The 13801-nt window shown below is 40.3% G+C and overlaps 1 protein-coding gene across 1 annotated transcript in view; it reads left to right on the forward strand.

The window, feature by feature from the left end:
* Window positions 1-13801, forward strand: part of LOC144651479 (uncharacterized) — a 111557-nt gene that overhangs the window by 74510 nt on the left and 23246 nt on the right. The window lies entirely within an intron of this gene.

A 13801-nucleotide genomic window follows, 5' to 3' on the forward strand; every position in this document is an offset into this window, starting at 1 on the left:
TGGCTTCCCCTTTTTTCGACGTTTTTGCTTGTTTACAAGCAAAAATAAGGAGAATAGCAGTTATGGGGTAGTCTGGAACCGGAAGCCAACCGGAAGGAATCGCATTCTTGTTAACTCTCAAGGGACTGTTTTAATTTCTCAAGGGAATACTTTCCGCTGTGGGTGATCAAAGCGCGTGACTTGTAAAGTGTCAATCTATAGTTGTGCTTCAGCACTTCCGTTCTTGTAGAAAAAACGTGACTTGTCAAATTACAAACGTTATATAACAATCAAAAACATGAGTAGCTCAAATCTTACGTCACATAACCAATTAAGAATGTACGTAAGGGGTTCAGCGCTCGAAGGCAGAGAAGTTTAAAACGATTGAGAACGCAATTTGTACTGGTACAAGTCTTTAGGCGCTAATATTAATTTAACCTAAAACGATTAACAACGCAAATTTGTACTGGTACAAGTCTTTCACACACTAAAACGTTGCTAATAGTTAACCAAAGGGAACGCATTTCGTGACAATTGATTATTTCTGCTGAATTGCACAATTTAGAATTGCAACATCATTAAATTTGTTAAAGGGATACTCTACTCCACATTTCAACTTTTGCTAAAAATGTAGCATTTGCACTACAAAACCAATTGAGAAACAAAAAAGTGGGTAAAATAAATTCTAATGCCTGAAAATTACGCCAGAATTAGAAAAGCGAAATTTCACTAAATTTGAGGACCGGAAGTGAAACGGTCGACTTTGTGGACACGTGATGTATGACGTAGAAAGGAGAACTCGACAAGGCCTGGACTTTGCGTGTCCATCACAAAGTTATCATATGCATATGGAATCAGGGGAGTCGAGAAGTTCTTCTTCTCGTTCTTCCTAAGTAAGCTAGGAGGATTCTACCGATGAAATGTCATAGGAAAGCTGTCAGGGGACTCAGCCGTACCTGTTCGAACCAACGAGAGTGAATCTAGCCCAGACAGGGATTCCACAAATTCGAACAAATGAATCCGATGAATAGCCTCTTACGCAGACGCTCTCCAACAGGTTTGCACTTAGAAATCTGAAATATAAAGAAAAAATCTTATGGTGACAGTAGGAGGCTATCCGATGAAGGACAATTTGCGATTGCAAAACAGACTGGTGAGCGATCAATCTTCTTCTTTATATTGTGAGATCTTTTCGTTACAACCCGTAATTTTGTAACAAGATTTTATAAGTGAATGAATAAGCTCAACGTGACAATAAAGTTTCCTTGTCTTATTCCTTTTGTTTTGAATTATTCCGTGTATTTTCGTGTGCGTGTCGATGTTGTTATTTTCCCGGCGAGAGTGCGTTTGTGTTGTTTACATCTACATGTGATTCGATTATTTAGGGGCGATTATATGCACATATTTCGATCGGAGATTTTAGGTGACAGTGTGGAAACTGCTAGAGACTTGATCAAGTTGAAGAGTGCGCGCATTTGGTGTGCCGAAATTGACTGTGTCGTTACCGGAAACAGCAACACGATAGTTGCGCATTAGTAGCGAGGAGGCCGCCAAACTTGCCTTCAGCGCTACAGCTGCTTCGAAATTATACAGAAGCGTTTTCACTGTATTCTGGGTTTGGGTGGCAACCTCTACAATTGCAGACACTATTTCCTCTGCAGAAACTGCCGATTGTACAGATCCGTTGTTATTATCTTTCCCTGAAGTTGACTGCAATCGATTCCTTCTTTCTGTGTATGTTCCGCGGGGGATATTAAAATAGAAGAAGACAGGTAAGCATAATTCTGAACGAAGTTTGCGAACAAATTTCCCTCGCTTTAAATTTATAATGAGCAGGTTTTAATTTCTTTTCAAACATACCCCAGAAGCTTTTTGTTTATTATGATAAAGCTCTTCGTAGTGGCTTTGTACGTGCTTATTAGAGACCTTTTTATGGCACGGCGTCAGCGTCGTGAGAGGAGATGTTTTATCTCATTCTCTCTATGTTTCTTTGTGTCTGGAGGACCACACTTGTGAAGGTCTACTCCATCCTTGTGCGTGTTAGTACATCCACCAGCTATACAGCCATGTGGCATTGCAGGGGCATTAAAATAACGTGCGCTACATCCTAAATTCTCGGCTAAATAGTGTTGTACAGCACGCGGCCGAGGTCGCGTCGAACTGTTTGGGCTGGTATTGATAGGGCACACAACAATACTGCTGTTCAATAAACTCTATTTTACTTTATTGGTTAAATCAACATCTTCATATACATGTTGCTAGCTAACTTTATATACACACGTGAATATACCTTCGATACAAAGAATCTTTGGGTTACCCGGCATGCAGCGATTTAACTTGCAAAATAGTGTGGAAATGGTTATTTACGAGAGCAAAATCCGATGCCAAACTTATTCACAGAGAGAAACTAGTTTTTCTATGGTATTAAAAATGAAAGGGTTGTCTATATTTTGCACTAAACGCGACATGGAGAGCTTTATTATAGCTCAGCAAGATCTTCCATAGCGTCAAGAAATCTTATCGGTGAGATTTTGCGAGTTCTCTCTTCTACGTCACTTCCGGTTCTTGAGCAAGAGCCAAAGCTCAAAGCCGCAAGTCAAGAAACGTTCCCCATTTGGAGGAAAACTGGGAAGATTGACCGCTTATAACTTTTCAATATCTTTTATTTGGGTTATAAGCTATCGATTTTTAAAATATTGTTCTGGGGTATAGAGATATTTACAAGTGTTTTTGTAGCCTGTTGCGAAATTACTTCCGGTGGAAGCAGTAAATGCTAAACGTTTTTGCTTCTGTTCAGAAGTTAATGCATCGCCATTAGAAAAATAAACAGCAACTGTTTCACTGGAAATGAGTCGTTACAAATGGCATGTGTAGCCGTAAGGTAAAGAATAACGCGAGGAGAAGCGGCTTTTGGTAATATCCAAACGAAAATTTACTTCTCAATGTGGGGTTAAGATTGCGTGACGAGACAAAAGGTAACTCTGTCGTGCGTAACCTTTATCGGGAACCCTGCATTAAGTCGAGTAGAAATCTTACTCGAATGGAAACAACTATTTCGATTAAAGGCAAACGTCAAAGTTTACCATTTTTAACCAAGCCAAAGTATATGAGTCGCAAAGCACCCAGCTGTCGCGACTGACAAATACAGCATTTCCTCTGCGAAAATAAAAAAATGCTTGAACTGAAAGACGTTTGAATTCTTCCAATGAAATGGAAATCGAAATGAGTTTTCATGGTCAACATGGATAGCGGCATGGTTCGCGGGCGCGTACGTACGGCGTACATACGTACCATACGTACGGAGTCGCGCAACATGGCGGCCATAGCTCTCTGTAAAAACGTGGGAAGCGGCCGTATTAAGGCGGCCTTTAAAATTTAAAGAGGTTTGAAAAGAAAAACAAGAAGCAATGAAACAAAATGTGGCTGAAAATTACGTGTAGAAAGTAATCGACCGCCAAAAAAGTGGACATTGAGAGCCATAATCGATCGATGACTTTCGTGTCTATCTGTAAAGCCAGCATCGTACATGAAGGAGTATCGAAAGCTAAATCGGGTTGATATAATAAACAAACCATTTTATTGCTACGGGGTAAAAAAAAAAAAAAAGAAAGAAAGAAAAGAAAAAAGAAAAAAAAAAACTTGACCCTCTGGGATTTGAACTCACGACCTCCCGATCCGCAGACTGGTACCTTTTTTTTTTTTTATTTTTTTATTTTTTTTTTTTATTTCTGCTAAGACAGCTCTTATGAGCTGTTTATTTACAATTTTAATACTTAACTAGATAGTTTTCAGAGCGAGTACATTAAGTTTGTATTCGTTATTGCTATTTCTACAGATTAATTACAGCAGTGTTTTTCGTTGTTTTACAGGTTGAACAGAAAGTCAGCTTATTGGTAACCACTAAGGACTACTAAAGAGAGATTCTTACATTAAATGTTAAAACATAGCTTATCATTAACTACAGTCACGATTGTGTTATTGATACACCATTTGAAAGGGAAAAGATACTGTGTTCCTTTCGCGTTGTGTAATTTAAAATCTTGAGCTATAATTTGTTTAATCATAGACTTAAAAATTGCTGAGATAGGAATAATGTTGCTATGAAGACGGTATTCTACCGCAGATTTATGAATGGCATACCTTGCCATATGTAATAGAAAGTTGATTAAATGGATCTTATTCCTTATGTGCTTATTTGATTTCTTAAGTTGAATTCCAAAGAGGATAATTTGATCTGTCAAAGTAATCGTTTTGTCTGAGATGTCACTGATATAAGCCTTTACTGTTGACCAGAAAGGCAGTACTGTTGGACACTGTAGGAGCAGGTGGTCTATTGTTTCAGTTGCAGTGCAGTTGTGGCAAGTAATCGTGTGGTAGACGTTTATTTTAAAGAGTGAGTAGGCCGTGAGGAGTACACGGTGGGCTATTTTCCAGGCAATGTCCCCGTACTTATTGGGGAGTAGGGGGCAGTATAATGACTTCCAAAAGGAAGCATTGAAGTTCGGAGTGGGGTGAAGGTTCCGTTTCCAGTACTGTAGGCCGTGGGCCTCCGTGTTTGAGTCTTTCGTGAGTATAAGGTAGAAGAGTCGTGTAGTGAGGTTAGCAAGTGGAGTCCGCGGGGTGTTAAGGGTAAAAGTAACTGGGGTGGTGGCGCTGTGGAATGTACACTGTGTGGAGATTAGGCGGGACCACGCGTCAGGGAGGGCTGCTTGGATTCGCTTCTTTCGCGGAGTCATAGCCATCCGTCGTATATCCGTTGGGATCGTCGTTGTCGTTTTCCATGTCATCTAACCATTTCGAGTTTTCCTTTTCCTCTTTCTCAATAGCAGCCAGACGCTCGGCTCTCTCCTCGTCGCTTGTGTTGTTAGTCTTCGTTTCCGGTCGGATAGTGTCGTTGTTGTTTACGCTGGTTTCGTCGGACGTTTCATCTGTTTGAGGACAGGACGGTCGCATGTGTCCTTTCTCCCCGCACTTGAAGCAGGTCACAGACGGACAGGCCGCCCGTCTGTGGCCCTCCTCGAAGCAAATGTTGCAGATAGGCTTTTGGTTGGAGTGGATCACACGACACCACTCACCGTCTATCTTCAATGAGTATGGAATCGACGCTTTGGTCAAAACCATTCGCACAAGGCGGTTTCCGTTCTCAATGCCGGCTAGATCATGGCCGGTCTTGTACTTAAGTCGAATTACATCTGATTTGATTTCACCGTATTTTTCCAGCTCTTGTATAACTGCATCGTCGTCGATGTATGCCCGAAGGCCCATAATGGATACGTTGGTGAAAGTACCGGTGGGCGGGCTTGGTTGAATGTGTAGTTCCTTCAACTCGAAGCCGTCGCTCACCAGTTGCTCGGCTTGCTCTTTGGTTGCAAGTTCAACCAGGTACTCTCCAGACTGGAGCGCTTGAACAACGGTCACTGAATCTGCCCCGAGATTGCTCTCGATGCGAGATTTCAGGTCGCCGGCGGACACGTCGGCCGGCGCTCTAAAAACAATGGATTTCGCTTTTCGACCCGCCATAGCGGCGAATCGAGAGCAAAATTGTCCAAACACAAGCACTAAACACTTATGTTTTAAAATAATAAAGTTTCAACGAAGGATGGCCTAGGGAAAGGCTAGATTCGACGGATGCCGCAGGGACGGACCAGACTGGTACCTTACCGATTGAGCTAATCCGACAGACTCAGCGATTCACGTTGAATATATCCTATATCAATGTAATAGATATTGTGGAGTCGACTAAACTGCTGCGAAACTATAACAGGATCGCGAAACTATTTTCTATTGCTAGAAAGCAGATAATTTACTGTACTCTAAAGTAATTTTTCGTGCCATGAGTAATGATTTTGCCCCGCTTTAAGATTATTATTTTTGTCGTACTGCTGACATTCGGTTTAACCGTGAGCTATTTAAATTTGTCTTGAACCTATAAACCGCCATAAACATTAGTACTTTGGCCGCTTATTCACTAGAATGAAAACATTGTAAGCTCCAGTGAAAATTAAATAAATGGGGAGCTCCGCTTTTAGGCGTGCCTAAATCTATATATTATGTTTGAACAACAATGCCCAGGATAAACCTTCTACTCATACTAACTTCATGCAAAAAAAGTCGATATCTCGAAGAGATCTTTGATTTAAATTGTTAAAAAACTTTAAGTTGTTCATCATTGCTAGGCGATGTCTTCCGACTACTAAAAGCCGACCGACAGTGATTCAAACTTTTTTAATCATTTCAGAACATTTTCAAAGTACGAAAGGAGGGTCTGAATGGGGGGTTCCACATGTCGGTAATCGGTTAAAAATTCCTTACTTTGTCGGTTGTCGGTTAAAATTTTCGACCTTTGTCGGTTGTCGGTAAATGTCAGTCAATAATTAAAAGTGCAAGTTAATTCCTCGCGAAGCGAGGTGTATAATTTTGTCCCTCAAAGGGCTCAGGCGGGATGAAATCTCGTGTGGAGTTTACGGTCATATATATTTATTTATTCCTCGCGAAGCGAGGCCGAAGGCCGAGCGTAGCGGGGTGTATAATTTTGTCCCTCAAAGGGCTCAGGCGGGATGAAATCTCGTGTGGAGTTTACGGTCATGTATATATATATATATATATATTTGTGAGCTTGGTGTCTGGCGGAAATGACGTCACACGGCCGCCGCGCGCTGGTGGCCTAATGGTAAGGCGTCGAACTTGAAATCAGATCTTCGGGACTGAGGGCGCGGGTTCGAATCCGGCTAGGGTTTTTTTTTTTTCCTTATTTTTTTTGTGGGTTCGAATCCTGAGCCTTTCATTTTTATCGCTTTTCTTTTCGGATTAAAATAACACTGATTTCCACATAATACTCCCTCAACGCCTATTCAGGCTATAAACCTTTCATCGCCATCAGGGGCGCGCGGGCGGAGGGTTCGAATCCTCCTGCCGTTCGTTCTTCTTTTTTTTTAATGCCCTCAAATAAATGTCCAAACTGCGACTATCCAATAATTTGTCGATGATTTTGAAAATAGCCTGCGCTTCCCAACGCTTTATACCTCTTTACGAACCTGAAAGAGCCGCCATCTTCAAAGCGGAGTAGACCCTGGGAACGAGGGTGTCGCGGCCATGCCCGTTACTAATTTTTAACAAATATATCTTCCTGCCTACTGTGGAAAATTGAATATGTACAATGTTCAACTTCAAATAATCCACTCCTTATTTATAACACCACCCCCCCCCCCCCCCGCCTCCCCAACCCAGAGCTTCGCGAGGCCCTGCGAGTCACGTATTACTAGTTTGTGAGCTTGGTGTGTGGCGGAAATGACGTCACACGGCCGCCGCGCGCTGGTGGCCTAATGGTAAGGCGTCGAACTTGAAATCAGATCTTCGGGACTGAGGGCGAGGGTTCGAATCCGGCTAGGGTTTTTTTTTTTTTTTTTTTTTTTTTTTTCTTATTTTTTTTGTGGGTTCGAATCCTGAGCCTTTCATTTTTATCGCTTTTCTTTTCGGATTAAAATAACACTGATTTCCACATAATACTCCCTCAACGCCTATTCAGGCTATAAACCTTTCATCGCCATCAGGGGCGCGCGGGCGGAGGGTTCGAATCCTCCTGCCGTTCGTTCTTCTTTTTTTTTAATGCCCTCAAATAAATGTCCAAACTGCGACTATCCAATAATTTGTCGATGATTTTGAAAATAGCCTGCGCTTCCCAACGCTTTATACCTCTTTACGAACCTGAAAGAGCCGCCATCTTCAAAGCGGAGTAGACCCTGGGAACGAGGGTGTCGCGGCCATGCCCGTTACTAATTTTTAACAAATATATCTTCCTGCCTACTGTGGAAAATTGAATATGTACAATGTTCAACTTCAAATAATCCACTCCTTATTTATAACACCACCCCCCCCCCCCCGCCTCCCCAACCCAGAGCTTCGCGAGGCCCTGCGAGTCACGTATTACTAGTTTGTGAGCTTGGTGTGTGGCGGAAATGACGTCACACGGCCGCCGCGCGCTGGTGGCCTAATGGTAAGGCGTCGAACTTGAAATCAGATCTTCGGGACTGAGGGCGAGGGTTCGAATCCGGCTAGGGTTTTTTTTTTGTTTTTTTTTTTTTCTTATTTTTTTTGTGGGTTCGAATCCTGAGCCTTTCATTTTTATCGTTTTTCTTTTCGGATTAAAATAACACTGATTTCCACATAATACTCCCTCAACGCCTATTTAGGCTATAAACTGCTGATGTTGAAAACTGTTCATTGTTGTATGAAAATTTGCCATTTCGTTCTGAACCCATTGTTGCTGATGTAAAGGCTGATCGGGATTTCTCCATCCATTGGAAAGATAATCATCTTTGTTTAGTTCCTGTTGCTGTTGCTGTAATTGTTGTTGTTGTCTACGCGTGGCACTATTTTCTCGAGCAGACTGTAATCGAATATTTCTCTCCTCCTCCGATTCTAATTGTAAGCGCGCTGCATCACTTTCCCTTCTTAATTGTAATCTATCCTGTTGCTGTTTAGTTGATTCTACTAAAAGTCTGTCTGTATAATTTTGTCTCAGTAATTGTGATGTCTGTATTCTTGTGTCTTCAGCTTCTGTTTGTATTCTATCCACGGCATTTTGTCGAAGTCTCTGTAATCGTGCAGTTCGTTGTTGTCCAGTTTCTGTTTGTATTCTGTCTGCTGTATTTTGTCGAGGTCTCTGTAATCGTGCAGTTCGTTGTTGTTCAGTTTCTGTTTGTATTCTGTCCGCGGTATTTTGTCGAAGTCTCTGTAATCGTGCAAATCGTTGTTGTTCAGTTTCTGTTTGTATTCTGTCTGCTGTATTTTGTCCGTTACTAGGCAACAATAACCCAGAGCTTCGCGAGGCCCTGCGAGTCACGTATTACTAGTTATTAATATTTGTTACATAATTTACGCAGTTTAAGACTTTAAACTTTAGACGAGATGTAAATTTGTAATAAAACACTTTAACCTCGTTAACTCTGTTTTTTACTGGAATGTGTTCGTCTAGTACCGATAAAATTACCAAAGCTTTTATTCTAGATGTGAATTTGTTTCCTGTCGATTACAGGGCATCGACGTTTTTAAGAGAGGTACATCAGACAAAGAGTGAAACACCTACTTCAGCCTTGGGTTACGCAATTTTGCTATTTCGGAAGTTTGTTCTCCAAAGAAGTCCACAAACACTTATTACGCTTATTAATCAGCGGCTTTCGTGCCTTTACCGTGGGTTTCTTTTTTTTTTGCCAAAATTTCGTTGCCATACGTATCATTCTGCAGCGTTTAATGGATATTCAATGATTTTACACTTAAAATAAATCAAACTTAAACTTGGTGGGCTTCAATGAAAACCAACATCCGATATCAAAAAACAATTTCTGTGAAATTTAGTTACATACTTCAGCTGCACTTCTTTGTCACAATATAATCTTTTGAAGAAATCTACAAATCGTCTCGAACACCCATAAAGACAACTCTCGTTATCTTTTACCGTCACATGTCGTTCGTATAACGTCGGACCATGTCGGTTGTCGGTTAGAATTAATTTGTCGCTTATCGGTAATTTTTTCCTCGTTTTGTCGGTAGTCGGTAATATTTTTCGCCCTTTGTCGCTAGTCGGTTAACCCCATTCAGACCCTCCGAAAGGCTTCAGAAGATTTCCAAGAAAGATCTAAAGATGCTTGAACTACATGCAACCAAGCACTTTCCAAACATTTGATGGCTATATTCTTCTTGTATAGAGTAATGATCGTTAGTTTTTTTGTCTTATGTATTTACGTTTTAAAACCTTTTTTTCAAAGCCAACATAAGCTAAAATTCATGAAATTCATAATGTTCTGGTCAAGTAGTCTTGTGCTATCAGTTGGGCCTTTTTAGATGCGTTTTCGCAACGATAGTTTATAGGTAGAGTTGAATAATTATATTGGTCTACATTTGGATCTATTAAGATAGTTGCGTATCACAATTAAATGTAATTTCTTATAGAGTATTCCTTTTTGTAGGAGGGTGTATAAAAGTTATCTAATAAGATAAAAAGCAGTAGCATTTATTGAGTTATTAATGTTTTGTTACTCAGTATAAGGTCAGGAAAAACAACACATATTAGTTTTGTTTACTTTGTTTAATTGTTTGAAGTTCAAATCATAGTTCATTCTCGTCCCCATAGCCCTTTCGTTTCTCTTAGCCGGGTTGGCACGAGAAAACTTTCTCGTGCCAAGGCCCAGCCGGCTAAGAGAAACGAAAGGGCTATGAGGACGAGAATGATCATAGTTAATAGAGGGAAATGATTATGAAGCCTGACAATTGGCAAAGTTCCTTGTTGTATATTTTTGGTCGCTATATTAGGATTGACCCTGCACAAAATCTGGAAAAATACAATAGGTGGTTACTGTAAGGAGAGGAAAATTGATTATTTGGTTTAATTGTATTTATTCGCATTCGCTGTTAAAAGATAGAAAAATTCAACATAGAAATTATTGTTTTGGTTTTGAAATAGCAGGTTAATGTTCCAGTTCATTAACCGTAGCAGTCACCTGTTGTTTTGTTGAAGATCATAACTGTAATTAGCGTTCAAGTGTAACGGAACCCGCACTTGCCTTTTGTATAACTGTTATCTACCTGCACTGCTTTGTAAGTGATTAATTTTGTGAAAGTGAAATTCCGTTATTGCCAATAGGCCTTCCTGAAATGTATTAGATAATTCTTAAGTTAGACTATTTTATGGAATTACCTAATGCGTTAGCTTTGCAGTTTCTGCATAAGTAGAACTGCACTGTAAAATATTCTTTGGTGATCTTTTGGTACTGTTCTAGCACCCCCGGTGGTGGGATGCCGGTTAGACAAACATCCCGTTGATTACTGTTGGTTATGTTGTTGGAATAAATCTCTGTTGTTGGAGCCAAGTAACTGCGTATTCTCTGCCGTTCCGAAGGACTGTTGTTGCTGTGTTAGATCCTGAACTTCCCGTAGCTGCAAGCGTGGTTCCCCCTCTATAAGTGTATACGGACTAACGACCGAAAACAGCGCGAAAACTTCCGTTTCATTACGTGTGTTCATGCAATAAACCGATAAAAACACTGCGATTACGGAATTTATGCATAGTGTATGAGCGCAAAACAAGATGTGCACGGTCATCGACCTTCTAACCTAAATCTTGGACGATTTGTTTGCTCCTTTGATGTTTGCTGGGCTTCCTAACCATTTCTCTCTATTTGCTAAGTTCAAATTAAGACTTGATTTTGCTTCTGTAGCTGCAGCTTAACAATGACCTCTGGAAAAGGAACCCTCTGCGCTGTATGTAACGGACTTCACTTTCAGCAAACTAGTCAGAGTGAATATATTACTTCTCTGAGATTATGTTACAAAAAAGTCTCTAAATAAATTATGGTTGGACCCATGTCTAGTTTATTTTCGCCTTGATCTATCGCCATGGTGTAAAATGTAGAAGGACGATTCATTTAGTCGGAAACGTCAGTGAAACGTTTTTGATTATCTAATTAGCAGCCGTAAGCCGTCATTACCATAAAAATCAATGAAATGAAAACTATTCGTACTCATTGGTACTACCACCTTCAAATTTATTTCCATAATTAATTTATTTCATGTGAAGTATCTTTAGTCTTTAATAATTTTACTTCGTTCCTCTAACTGGCTATACAAATTCTAAAATTACGGAGGCGAAGAACTTCCGCCGAGAGACAAGCTTTGTTTACTAAGAGCGTACAAGACAGAGCGAGGCAAAGAAAGTTTGTCTTACTTGGCATGCCGCTAATATCAGGGTGGTAAAGGGGTTAGGCGTGACGCGTGATTGTATTGTTTTGTTTATCACATACACAAAGCTAAAGCTGAGACATACTAAGATAAATTGTTACTAAAAATAACTTGTCAAAGGAGCGTTTATTTCAAATGTCCAGCATCATGATTTAACCTTTTTTGGCGTGACGTCAATGATCGTTGTGGCAACGAGGATGAGGAAGTGGATCATTTTGCCAAGCCATCCTGCAAACGAATTGAAACGAAGGCGAATAGTTTTTATGTTGGAGTTGTTCTTTTACCCCGCAGGAAACACATATTACAAATAACGTGTGAAAACAGACGCGAAAAGTGGCAGCATTTTTCTACTGTCTTGCCAAATGTGTAAATAACTGGAGCTCTTAACTTGAAAGAGACAACATCATCAACGGAAAAGGTGAGTGGATTCCAACTGATGATTGCTTTGCGATCCCGGGGTTTGCGATCTAATACTGAAGAAGTGCCGAGGAGCTTGTTATTTCAGGGAACCCGTAAAAATATCGTTATTATATTAATATATTCAACTATAGAAACTCGTACGCTAACAGATCCTCTCACGAAAATGACGCATTGACTCGACTGACAAAACACGGAAGTAGTAGTGGTAATAAAATATGTATCTTTATAGGTTCTAAAACAGTTATTGTGTCGATGGTTGATTTATGCACTTAACTGAAAGTTAACATTGAAACATTTGCATCAGTTGCGGCACTGATTCGACACTGATGTAATTATCAGTTTGTTTCAACTATTATGTCTATTATCAATCCACTGTTCATTAATATGTTTTGCTGTTATTGGAAAGTGAGCCGTTCGTTCCATTGCGATTCTTGTGACCGAGGAGACGAAGAGACTAAAGAATTTGTTATGTTACACAAGCTTATCTTGAAGTACAAACGCACAAAAACAGATATTCCTTTGTTGAAGCAGGGAGTTATCTCGCTTGAAGCAAGTAAACTAAGCAGTACAAAATCGTTAGAAGCTAGAAATATGACCCATGAAAAGACCGAAGAGTTTCATCATCATTTCCACTGACATGTGCTTACTCCCTTCTCACGATAAGTAAACGTAGGGCGTGCAGATGAGGAGTTCCTCTTTGAGGAAAAAAGAAAGCTGGTTCCAAAATTCGCTTACTTCCATTTGTATGGATAGAAATCAGCCTTGTTCAACTTGACGGTTGTGTGACAAGGATTAAAACCGGAACCCGAGATTGTAATCTTCAAAGGTCGCGACTGTTTTTATTACTAGTATATAGATAATTACAATCAAAAAACAGAACTGAAACGATTAAGACCTTTGGCATACGTTAGGGCTGCTGTGTCTGCCAAGGTCCCGTGAATTACACACAGGGGCTCCTCACATCAAATTGGAGGACGAAAATGTCCTAAAAGGTTACTTCCTGAGGTGGCGGCTGCACACAGGCTACCTGCTAACGCGCCTTTTGTTTTGTACCTGCAATTTTAACTTAAAGTACGCGGTCTGCTGGTAGGAGGTCTAGAACAGAAAAAAATATACCTAGTCTGATGTCGTCCCGAAAACTTCCGAATTCCCAGACGCCCTATTTTTTTCTTTCCAAGGCCATCTTCCATCAGACCGCGTATTTGTCACATATCATAAAAGCTAACACGCCAGCTTGTCACACAACAACTATGTTTGTCACATAAAAATTGGCCATTTTTTTCTTATCTACACAAGCAAATAAAATTGCTAGTGTAAACTAGGCTTTAGTCTGCATAGTTTAACATTTGCTGATATGCAGTTTCCTTGACGGTAATTTTCAAGATTTCTGTAAGATTGTATGGCAACAAGAAAATGGCACTAAAACAGAATAAATCCAGGAGTATAAAGCTGTGTTCACACTTGGGCGAAACATGATTAGTCTGATCATGAATGAAACATGTTTTGTTGTAAAAAGTGTTTACATCAGGCAGTGCATTGCGCGAATCATGATTGAAACATGATTAGTCTGATCATGATTGAAACAACCGCACGAGGTAGTTTCAATCATGATCAGACTAAACACGTTAAAAATGGCGGCTATGCGGTGAGGAGACGAGTGCCTAAAAGC

Source organism: Oculina patagonica, chromosome 4 (assembly GCF_052425735.1).
Source record: "Oculina patagonica isolate OP01 chromosome 4, crgOcupat, whole genome shotgun sequence".
In the NCBI taxonomy this organism is placed as follows: domain Eukaryota; kingdom Metazoa; phylum Cnidaria; class Anthozoa; order Scleractinia; family Oculinidae; genus Oculina; species Oculina patagonica.